General features: G+C 42.7%; 1 long non-coding RNA gene across 1 annotated transcript; it reads right to left on the reverse strand.

The window, feature by feature from the left end:
• Positions 1-865: 865 nt before the first annotated feature.
• Positions 866-11,837, reverse strand: LOC147710074 (uncharacterized). The gene is made up of 2 exons (XR_015295840.1): positions 5,999-11,837; positions 866-3,088 (listed from the first exon to the last, which is right to left on the reverse strand). It is a non-coding gene; the product is annotated as an uncharacterized LOC147710074 (long non-coding RNA).
• Between the last annotated feature and the right edge of the window lie 552 nt (positions 11,838-12,389).

Consider the following 12,389-nt stretch of genomic DNA (forward strand, 5'->3'; position numbering starts at 1 on the left):
GCCCGGGCTTAGCCCGGCGCCGCCTGTGCGCGTCCCGCGAGGCAGAAGTAACACAGGTGTTTTTAAGCGCCTCCGGGCACATAGATGCGGTGGGTGGGCGTGTGTAATGGCTGGATTTTCTGTTTAGATGGGATCAGCCCCCAGGGGCCCCTGTGACCCAGCCAAAACGTACTCACCTTCCGTCCTCAGGACTCCTCTATATCCAGGCACCTGGTACCTACCTGAGGATAGGGAACTCGCAATATACAAGCTCATATTATTAAGAACACCACTAAATCTATAGGGATACTAAGAATACTCACTGATTACTAGGGATATCCATACCCTACACCACACTTATTTACATCAGTTGGTCTCGCGGCCACCCTGACCCAGACCGTTCTACCCTAGGGCAGATCTGACACACAATCTGGTGCGTCTACACACGTGGGTCTGCAGCCCCAGTGCTCTCCTTTTCCAAAGCGTTCGCGATCCTGCGAAACCTACACACTGGTTCGACCCCCAAGTGCTCTCATTTAGTCTTATGCCACAATCCGGTGGCTTTAAACGATAGTATCCCTCCTATCGCTCTCATTAACGCCGCATATCAACGACGACCACATTCCTATGAACACCTATACATATATATATATATTGGGATATTATCTCAGCTGTCTACTCGGGATGAAACTACAATGATGACTTTGGATGTGGTTCCGGATTATATAATGTACTCTCTGCTCTTGGCATCAAAGGTTCACTCACTCCCTATTTATGTGATCACCACTCACCTGATTGGGATTACTCATCCATTCATGCATCTAGCAATTACCTAGAAGCGCCGTTTACCTTTAGTGAACAAGAATAGGGATTACACACCAGTTAGTTATAAACTGGGGGAGGTTATTTATTACAGTAATATAAACATTAATGCACATCTAACAAAGACTATAGGTAGAACACACCGCTTGAAAGAGAAAAGATTACAATGTAACAGGAACACTCCGCTGAAAGGGAAAAGATTAAGTGTAGAGTGTAAATGTAACTAATTCAGACTACCTCACCTATTAGAAGGAAGATTTCTCTCTCTGCCTCTGGTGGGATTAGGGCTCTCTGTGTCTCTCCCTCCTTCACCACATCACCACGCCTCTGGTTCAGTTGCTCCAGCTGACAGCCTTCTTTGATGCTCTCTGCACTGCTTTTCTCTCTCCTCATCTTCAGCAATCGTCTGCCTTCTTTCTCCATTCAAGAACTGCACTCTATTCTGCAGCTCCTAGCAGACATCCTCTCTCTCTCTGCAAGCTATTTGGAGCTCCAAGTTGTTCTGGGCTCCCAGCAGTCCTATGCTCCAAGTTGTTCTGAGCACCACGCTGAACTGCACACCACGCTGCAGACTTCCAAAACTGAACTGACCACTCCTCCTCTCCTGTAGCTCGCTATTATGGATTCCTCTCCCCTCATGGAAATTTCCACAGGAGGGCTGTCTCCTACCGAATTCCTGTGCCAGCTCCCAGGCTTTCACGCAACCGCAGTGGCCATCTGCTTGTTACGTCTGGGCCCAAGAGAAAAACACATTTCTCGGATAAGAAGCAGTCCTAACTGGATTTTCCCTCCAGCACAACAGCCTTAAGTGAAAACATTGCCTTCGCCCTAGAAAGCCTCTCTGCTTCCATCAAGATGGAGTCTCTCTAGCTTTAGGCCTGAAAGGGGTGAAATGCTCCTTAGCTCTGTCAGAATACCTACATGAACCATACCAATATGTCTAATATGTCAAAGCCAATAGGCAATAGACAGGTTAAAGTCAAGAATAAAGGCATATTAAGCAGCTATCCTCTTCTAGGTCTGGAAAAAGGGCTTAAAAGGGCCAACACAGGCTAAGAAGGCCTATACTAGATGCGAGCAAGAATAATGATCTATTATCACTGCTAAATAAAGCCAAAAACCCTGCCATAACATTGCACCCTAGATCCTTATCTTGCGAGCATCTTATAAACAACAACAACCATCTAAACAAACATCAACATAATCTATCCAACATAGGCTAAAAATACCTATCCTAGATGTGAGCAAGATTAAGATCTATATCACTGCTAAATATCTCTGCCATCCACCCTTAGATCCTTATCTTGCGAACATCTGACAAACAATAACATCTAGATAAACAAACATCAACAAAATCTATCAACAAATCAAAACCTAAAAAATTCCCTAAAAACAATGACAACTCAAGAAAATTCCACCTGAAACTCAATTGTAGGGAATAGAAACCTAAAAACAAATCAAAGCACCCTTGACTTGAATGCTGAAACATATCTGAGATTGGATCTGATAACGACAGAAACTAACCAAAGCATCCTCAAACTAAATGTTCCTCAACTTCTAATGATAACTGGTGAAATCTAGTGATGTAGGGACTTATGTGTTGAATGAAAACAGCAAGGGGCCTAAATGGGCCTACTTCGGACAACTTAATGCTAAATGAGGCCTACCTACAGTTGTGAACTTAAAAACTAAATGTGTTTCAACTTCTAATGAGAGAACAAGAAAGGGCCTAAATGAGCCTTACATACTATAGGCAACTTAAGCTAATGATGACTCATGAAGCTATTGGTGTAGGTGCTAATATGTGAGATGAAAATAACAATAGGCCTAAATGAGGCCTACCTGCTGACATTTGTCAATTTAAAGTGAAATCTGAAAAATACAGTTGCAAGGTCTGGGCAAACATTAATACATATCAATCAAGGTGAAAATGTAAGAACAGTAACAAAAAACATTTTAAATCACACGGTGGAACACATGTGCGCACCATCATTGAAAAAAGTCCTTCATTTGGAAAAACTATAATAGGTGACACGTTTTTTTGCTTTAAAAGTGGGGCCTGATTGTCCAAGGGATTATTTAATGTCCAAATTCTTCAGTGTAGGCCACCACCCTGCATCCTGGGCACTTCCTCCAATGGGGCCATCCATCACCCGGTCTGGTCTGGTCTGGTCTGGTCTGGTTCCATCATCCAAAACAATAAACTAAAATAATAACATGAAAATAAAAAGCTAAAACAAATAAAGGGAGTGGGCAGACGCACGCACGCACCCCAACTGCAGCCATCCTAGAAACAAGAGAAGAAGTATCATTATTCTTGTAAAATAAAATTTTCCATTTAAAAAAGCACCCCGGGTGCCTTTCATTATTGAAAAGGAAATATCCTAATTAATTAAAACATTCAAAATTTAACTTTTAGCAACATTGAGTGGGGCCTAACATACCCTAATCCTAACTAAGCCAGTCTCACCCTTCTGGGCAAGAGCCATGCTACAGTGTGAAAAAAAAATTTGGAGTACCGCCCAAATGGTGACAGCATCAGCAGGGCACTGCAAGCCTCCCATTTTCCCTGGTCAGAGTCTGAAGAGCCAGGCCACCCCGCCCTTAAATAAACAAGCCGTGCGCGGAAGAAAATTGGACTGTAGCCAATCATAACACACTGGGACGTGATCGAAACTTGCAGAATGAAAAAAAAGTTCGTCTGCGCAGACCAGCTGGTCTTGCCAAGGTCAAAAAACAAATTTCTCCTGCCTTATTTTGTAACTAACAGAAGCTCGAGTTTAACAAAAACAATTCTGTTACAGTGCATTGCCAATTAAAAAAGGTCCAATTTTTTTTAAAAAAGACGTTTGTCCAACTAACTCAACTAAAGGCAAGACATTTCACTTATTTAGGGTCCATTTGTCAAAGATACATAATTTATAAAACAGCATAAAAATGCAAATACATTTCAACATTGTATTTAAGTTCACATTTATAAAAACATACATTTTGATTTTAACATTTTCATTTCAAAGGCAAATAGTTGCCAGTCACTAATTAAAAGCACATGTTACCATGCACAGTCGGGCAAGATTTATTATTTTTAAAACCAACACATTCCTGTCTAGATGGAAACCCCTCACAGAAATAATTAATGAAAACAGCTCGTAGCGTGCACTCTAACGGGCTATCTTTTTTAACATTTCACTCATTTTAAAAGAACATAGCTTTCTCCATAACGTTGATTTATAACCACATCAATTCCAAGGTGAACCCACACAAATACATAGACGCATTTCAAAAGGAATGTGAAATGAACAGAACCCTTCTCAAAACACAAGATGTTACCTTTCCGTCAAGAAACTGACAAAGCACGTAGGCTGACCAAGGAACCAAAAAAAAAAGTCAAAATCAAACCATCAAAAATCCTTAAAATAATTCGCTGACTTTTATAGTCAGGTCAGATAACCATGCATGTTGACAGCATGTAAAAAATAAAGGCTGCCATCTCAACTCAAGATATTAACCCTTTGGCAGCTCAAATGGAAACATTTCCCAACGTCCATTTTTACATGGGAAAATCATTAGCACATTTCTTCACGTTTACAAATGACACGTACATATTTTCAAAAACGTTATCCCCAAGCACCCGAGAAAGATCCAGCTCTCTCCTGCCAAACGTAATGATAACATGCCCTGTCCAAGCCATGACCACATGGCGCTATTCACAAGCCATATTTACAAGACAAGCCTTTCACAAACAACATTTCCAAGGCGCAATGCACAAGGAACACAATAGATCAACATGAGAACCTGCACCTCACAAGTCACAAAAATATGGCGCTATTCACAAGGAGCTATATTCACATAACTCCACAGATCATAGAACAATGAACACATTTCACATTGCACAGCATAAGCAGATGCAGCAAGCAATTGAATGGGCAATTTAAAAGCATTTTTTACACACATTTATACAATTGGACCATCACATAGATGTAACTGGCTTTCTCATGTAATGCCATCCTTCAACTCTGACAGTTTAAACACCAAGATGAAAACCATTCCTTCCACCCTGAATAAACCAAATGCCATGATGAAATACAATCTCCTCACGCTGCAACTGTTCAAGCCAATAGGTCTAACAGGCTACATAAACTGCAACATTATGCCAGATGGAACTAGCGTTCAGGGCACTCCCTCAGAACACATGGGCAACTCTCTAAGCACATGGCCAGGCACACAGAGTTCGTAAGATGCCGACTACGCCAAAATGTAATGGCTGGATTTTCTGTTTAGATGGGATCAGCCCCCAGGGGCCCCTGTGACCCAGCCAAAACGTACTCACCTTCCGTCCTCAGGACTCCTCTATATCCAGGCACCTGGTACCTACCTGAGGATAGGGAACTCGCAATATACAAGCTCATATTATTAAGAACACCACTAAATCTATAGGGATACTAAGAATACTCACTGATTACTAGGGATATCCATACCCTACACCACACTTATTTACATCAGTTGGTCTCGCGGCCACCCTGACCCAGACCGTTCTACCCTAGGGCAGATCTGACACACAATCTGGTGCGTCTACACACGTGGGTCTGCAGCCCCAGTGCTCTCCTTTTCCAAAGCGTTCGCGATCCTGCGAAACCTACACACTGGTTCGACCCCCAAGTGCTCTCATTTAGTCTTATGCCACAATCCGGTGGCTTTAAACGATAGTATCCCTCCTATCGCTCTCATTAACGCCGCATATCAACGACGACCACATTCCTATGAACACCTATACATATATATATATATTGGGATATTATCTCAGCTGTCTACTCGGGATGAAACTACAATGATGACTTTGGATGTGGTTCCGGATTATATAATGTACTCTCTGCTCTTGGCATCAAAGGTTCACTCACTCCCTATTTATGTGATCACCACTCACCTGATTGGGATTACTCATCCATTCATGCATCTAGCAATTACCTAGAAGCGCCGTTTACCTTTAGTGAACAAGAATAGGGATTACACACCAGTTAGTTATAAACTGGGGGAGGTTATTTATTACAGTAATATAAACATTAATGCACATCTAACAAAGACTATAGGTAGAACACACCGCTTGAAAGAGAAAAGATTACAATGTAACAGGAACACTCCGCTGAAAGGGAAAAGATTAAGTGTAGAGTGTAAATGTAACTAATTCAGACTACCTCACCTATTAGAAGGAAGATTTCTCTCTCTGCCTCTGGTGGGATTAGGGCTCTCTGTGTCTCTCCCTCCTTCACCACATCACCACGCCTCTGGTTCAGTTGCTCCAGCTGACAGCCTTCTTTGATGCTCTCTGCACTGCTTTTCTCTCTCCTCATCTTCAGCAATCGTCTGCCTTCTTTCTCCATTCAAGAACTGCACTCTATTCTGCAGCTCCTAGCAGACATCCTCTCTCTCTCTGCAAGCTATTTGGAGCTCCAAGTTGTTCTGGGCTCCCAGCAGTCCTATGCTCCAAGTTGTTCTGAGCACCACGCTGAACTGCACAACACGCTGCAGACTTCCAAAATTGAACTGACCACTCCTCCTCTCCTGTAGCTCGCTATTATGGATTCCTCTCCCCTCATGGAAATTTCCACAGGAGGGCTGTCTCCTACCGAATTCCTGTGCCAGCTCCCAGGCTTTCACGCAACCGCAGTGGCCATCTGCTTGTTACGTCTGGGCCCAAGAGAAAAACACATTTCTCGGATAAGAAGCAGTCCTAACTGGATTTTCCCTCCAGCACAACAGCCTTAAGTGAAAACATTGCCTTCGCCCTAGAAAGCCTCTCTGCTTCCATCAAGATGGAGTCTCTCTAGCTTTAGGCCTGAAAGGGGTGAAATGCTCCTTAGCTCTGTCAGAATACCTACATGAACCATACCAATATGTCTAATATGTCAAAGCCAATAGGCAATAGACAGGTTAAAGTCAAGAATAAAGGCATATTAAGCAGCTATCCTCTTCTAGGTCTGGAAAAAGGGCTTAAAAGGGCCAACACAGGCTAAGAAGGCCTATACTAGATGCGAGCAAGAATAATGATCTATTATCACTGCTAAATAAAGCCAAAAACCCTGCCATAACATTGCACCCTAGATCCTTATCTTGCGAGCATCTTATAAACAACAACAACCATCTAAACAAACATCAACATAATCTATCCAACATAGGCTAAAAATACCTATCCTAGATGTGAGCAAGATTAAGATCTATATCACTGCTAAATATCTCTGCCATCCACCCTTAGATCCTTATCTTGCGAACATCTGACAAACAATAACATCTAGATAAACAAACATCAACAAAATCTATCAACAAATCAAAACCTAAAAAATTCCCTAAAAACAATGACAACTCAAGAAAATTCCACCTGAAACTCAATTGTAGGGAATAGAAACCTAAAAACAAATCAAAGCACCCTTGACTTGAATGCTGAAACATATCTGAGATTGGATCTGATAACGACAGAAACTAACCAAAGCATCCTCAAACTAAATGTTCCTCAACTTCTAATGATAACTGGTGAAATCTAGTGATGTAGGGACTTATGTGTTGAATGAAAACAGCAAGGGGCCTAAATGGGCCTACTTCGGACAACTTAATGCTAAATGAGGCCTACCTACAGTTGTGAACTTAAAAACTAAATGTGTTTCAACTTCTAATGAGAGAACAAGAAAGGGCCTAAATGAGCCTTACATACTATAGGCAACTTAAGCTAATGATGACTCATGAAGCTATTGGTGTAGGTGCTAATATGTGAGATGAAAATAACAATAGGCCTAAATGAGGCCTACCTGCTGACATTTGTCAATTTAAAGTGAAATCTGAAAAATACAGTTGCAAGGTCTGGGCAAACATTAATACATATCAATCAAGGTGAAAATGTAAGAACAGTAACAAAAAACATTTTAAATCACACGGTGGAACACATGTGCGCACCATCATTGAAAAAAGTCCTTCATTTGGAAAAACTATAATAGGTGACACGTTTTTTTGCTTTAAAAGTGGGGCCTGATTGTCCAAGGGATTATTTAATGTCCAAATTCTTCAGTGTAGGCCACCACCCTGCATCCTGGGCACTTCCTCCAATGGGGCCATCCATCACCCGGTCTGGTCTGGTCTGGTCTGGTCTGGTTCCATCATCCAAAACAATAAACTAAAATAATAACATGAAAATAAAAAGCTAAAACAAATAAAGGGAGTGGGCAGACGCACGCACGCACCCCAACTGCAGCCATCCTAGAAACAAGAGAAGAAGTATCATTATTCTTGTAAAATAAAATTTTCCATTTAAAAAAGCACCCCGCGTGCCTTTCATTATTGAAAAGGAAATATCCTAATTAATTAAAACATTCAAAATTTAACTTTTAGCAACATTGAGTGGGGCCTAACATACCCTAATCCTAACTAAGCCAGTCTCACCCTTCTGGGCAAGAGCCATGCTACAGTGTGAAAAAAAAATTTGGAGTACCGCCCAAATGGTGACAGCATCAGCAGGGCACTGCAAGCCTCCCATTTTCCCTGGTCAGAGTCTGAAGAGCCAGGCCACCCCGCCCTTAAATAAACAAGCCGTGCGCGGAAGAAAATTGGACTGTAGCCAATCATAACACACTGGGACGTGATCGAAACTTGCAGAATGAAAAAAAAGTTCGTCTGCGCAGACCAGCTGGTCTTGCCAAGGTCAAAAAACAAATTTCTCCTGCCTTATTTTGTAACTAACAGAAGCTCGAGTTTAACAAAAACAATTCTGTTACAGTGCATTGCCAATTAAAAAAGGTCCAATTTTTTTTAAAAAAGACGTTTGTCCAACTAACTCAACTAAAGGCAAGACATTTCACTTATTTAGGGTCCATTTGTCAAAGATACATAATTTATAAAACAGCATAAAAATGCAAATACATTTCAACATTGTATTTAAGTTCACATTTATAAAAACATACATTTTGATTTTAACATTTTCATTTCAAAGGCAAATAGTTGCCAGTCACTAATTAAAAGCACATGTTACCATGCACAGTCGGGCAAGATTTATTATTTTTAAAACCAACACATTCCTGTCTAGATGGAAACCCCTCACAGAAATAATTAATGAAAACAGCTCGTAGCGTGCACTCTAACGGGCTATCTTTTTTAACATTTCACTCATTTTAAAAGAACATAGCTTTCTCCATAACGTTGATTTATAACCACATCAATTCCAAGGTGAACCCACACAAATACATAGACGCATTTCAAAAGGAATGTGAAATGAACAGAACCCTTCTCAAAACACAAGATGTTACCTTTCCGTCAAGAAACTGACAAAGCACGTAGGCTGACCAAGGAACCAAAAAAAAAAGTCAAAATCAAACCATCAAAAATCCTTAAAATAATTCGCTGACTTTTATAGTCAGGTCAGATAACCATGCATGTTGACAGCATGTAAAAAATAAAGGCTGCCATCTCAACTCAAGATATTAACCCTTTGGCAGCTCAAATGGAAACATTTCCCAACGTCCATTTTTACATGGGAAAATCATTAGCACATTTCTTCACGTTTACAAATGACACGTACATATTTTCAAAAACGTTATCCCCAAGCACCCGAGAAAGATCCAGCTCTCTCCTGCCAAACGTAATGATAACATGCCCTGTCCAAGCCATGACCACATGGCGCTATTCACAAGCCATATTTACAAGACAAGCCTTTCACAAACAACATTTCCAAGGCGCAATGCACAAGGAACACAATAGATCAACATGAGAACCTGCACCTCACAAGTCACAAAAATATGGCGCTATTCACAAGGAGCTATATTCACATAACTCCACAGATCATAGAACAATGAACACATTTCACATTGCACAGCATAAGCAGATGCAGCAAGCAATTGAATGGGCAATTTAAAAGCATTTTTTACACACATTTATACAATTGGACCATCACATAGATGTAACTGGCTTTCTCATGTAATGCCATCCTTCAACTCTGACAGTTTAAACACCAAGATGAAAACCATTCCTTCCACCCTGAATAAACCAAATGCCATGATGAAATACAATCTCCTCACGCTGCAACTGTTCAAGCCAATAGGTCTAACAGGCTACATAAACTGCAACATTATGCCAGATGGAACTAGCGTTCAGGGCACTCCCTCAGAACACATGGGCAACTCTCTAAGCACATGGCCAGGCACACAGAGTTCGTAAGATGCCGACTACGCCAAAATGTAATGGCTGGATTTTCTGTTTAGATGGGATCAGCCCCCAGGGGCCCCTGTGACCCAGCCAAAACGTACTCACCTTCCGTCCTCAGGACTCCTCTATATCCAGGCACCTGGTACCTACCTGAGGATAGGGAACTCGCAATATACAAGCTCATATTATTAAGAACACCACTAAATCTATAGGGATACTAAGAATACTCACTGATTACTAGGGATATCCATACCCTACACCACACTTATTTACATCAGTTGGTCTCGCGGCCACCCTGACCCAGACCGTTCTACCCTAGGGCAGATCTGACACACAATCTGGTGCGTCTACACACGTGGGTCTGCAGCCCCAGTGCTCTCCTTTTCCAAAGCGTTCGCGATCCTGCGAAACCTACACACTGGTTCGACCCCCAAGTGCTCTCATTTAGTCTTATGCCACAATCCGGTGGCTTTAAACGATAGTATCCCTCCTATCGCTCTCATTAACGCCGCATATCAACGACGACCACATTCCTATGAACACCTATACATATATATATATATTGGGATATTATCTCAGCTGTCTACTCGGGATGAAACTACAATGATGACTTTGGATGTGGTTCCGGATTATATAATGTACTCTCTGCTCTTGGCATCAAAGGTTCACTCACTCCCTATTTATGTGATCACCACTCACCTGATTGGGATTACTCATCCATTCATGCATCTAGCAATTACCTAGAAGCGCCGTTTACCTTTAGTGAACAAGAATAGGGATTACACACCAGTTAGTTATAAACTGGGGGAGGTTATTTATTACAGTAATATAAACATTAATGCACATCTAACAAAGACTATAGGTAGAACACACCGCTTGAAAGAGAAAAGATTACAATGTAACAGGAACACTCCGCTGAAAGGGAAAAGATTAAGTGTAGAGTGTAAATGTAACTAATTCAGACTACCTCACCTATTAGAAGGAAGATTTCTCTCTCTGCCTCTGGTGGGATTAGGGCTCTCTGTGTCTCTCCCTCCTTCACCACATCACCACGCCTCTGGTTCAGTTGCTCCAGCTGACAGCCTTCTTTGATGCTCTCTGCACTGCTTTTCTCTCTCCTCATCTTCAGCAATCGTCTGCCTTCTTTCTCCATTCAAGAACTGCACTCTATTCTGCAGCTCCTAGCAGACATCCTCTCTCTCTCTGCAAGCTATTTGGAGCTCCAAGTTGTTCTGGGCTCCCAGCAGTCCTATGCTCCAAGTTGTTCTGAGCACCACGCTGAACTGCACACCACGCTGCAGACTTCCAAAACTGAACTGACCACTCCTCCTCTCCTGTAGCTCGCTATTATGGATTCCTCTCCCCTCATGGAAATTTCCACAGGAGGGCTGTCTCCTACCGAATTCCTGTGCCAGCTCCCAGGCTTTCACGCAACCGCAGTGGCCATCTGCTTGTTACGTCTGGGCCCAAGAGAAAAACACATTTCTCGGATAAGAAGCAGTCCTAACTGGATTTTCCCTCCAGCACAACAGCCTTAAGTGAAAACATTGCCTTCGCCCTAGAAAGCCTCTCTGCTTCCATCAAGATGGAGTCTCTCTAGCTTTAGGCCTGAAAGGGGTGAAATGCTCCTTAGCTCTGTCAGAATACCTACATGAACCATACCAATATGTCTAATATGTCAAAGCCAATAGGCAATAGACAGGTTAAAGTCAAGAATAAAGGCATATTAAGCAGCTATCCTCTTCTAGGTCTGGAAAAAGGGCTTAAAAGGGCCAACACAGGCTAAGAAGGCCTATACTAGATGCGAGCAAGAATAATGATCTATTATCACTGCTAAATAAAGCCAAAAACCCTGCCATAACAGCGTGGCAGTCCCACTCAGGGCTCTGGGTAATGTGGTTCCCCCGCTCTGCGGCCGCTGAGGTGGAGGTTAGCGGCGGTGGGGGAGACAGACAGACGATGCTGCGCACGTAGCGCCAAACAGATCAGCAACCCAGGGATCTTCACAGGCTACAGCAACAAAGACTCCACTCCAGTAAGCGTCCTGCGACGTACACGGTCTCCCGCTGCCCAGAGGCAACACAGGTGTTTTTAAGCGCCTCCGGGCACGTAGATGTGGCGGGTGGGCGTGGCAGTCCCGCTATGGGCTCTGTGTAATGTGGTCCCCCCGCTCTGCGGCCGCTAAGATGGTGGTTAGCGGCGGTGGGGGGGACAGACAGGCGATGCTGCGCACGTAGTGCCAAACAGATCAGCAACCCAGGGATCCTCACTGGATACAGCAACAAAGACTCCACTTCAGTAAGCGTCCTGCGGCGTACACGGTCTCCCGCTTCCCAGAGGCAACACAGGTGTTTTTAAGCCCCTCCGGGCACGTAGATGCGGCGGGTGGGCGTGGCAGTCCCGCTATG

This window comes from Lissotriton vulgaris, chromosome 5 (genome assembly GCF_964263255.1).
Source record: "Lissotriton vulgaris chromosome 5, aLisVul1.2, whole genome shotgun sequence".
Classification (NCBI taxonomy): Eukaryota; Metazoa; Chordata; class Amphibia; order Caudata; family Salamandridae; genus Lissotriton; species Lissotriton vulgaris.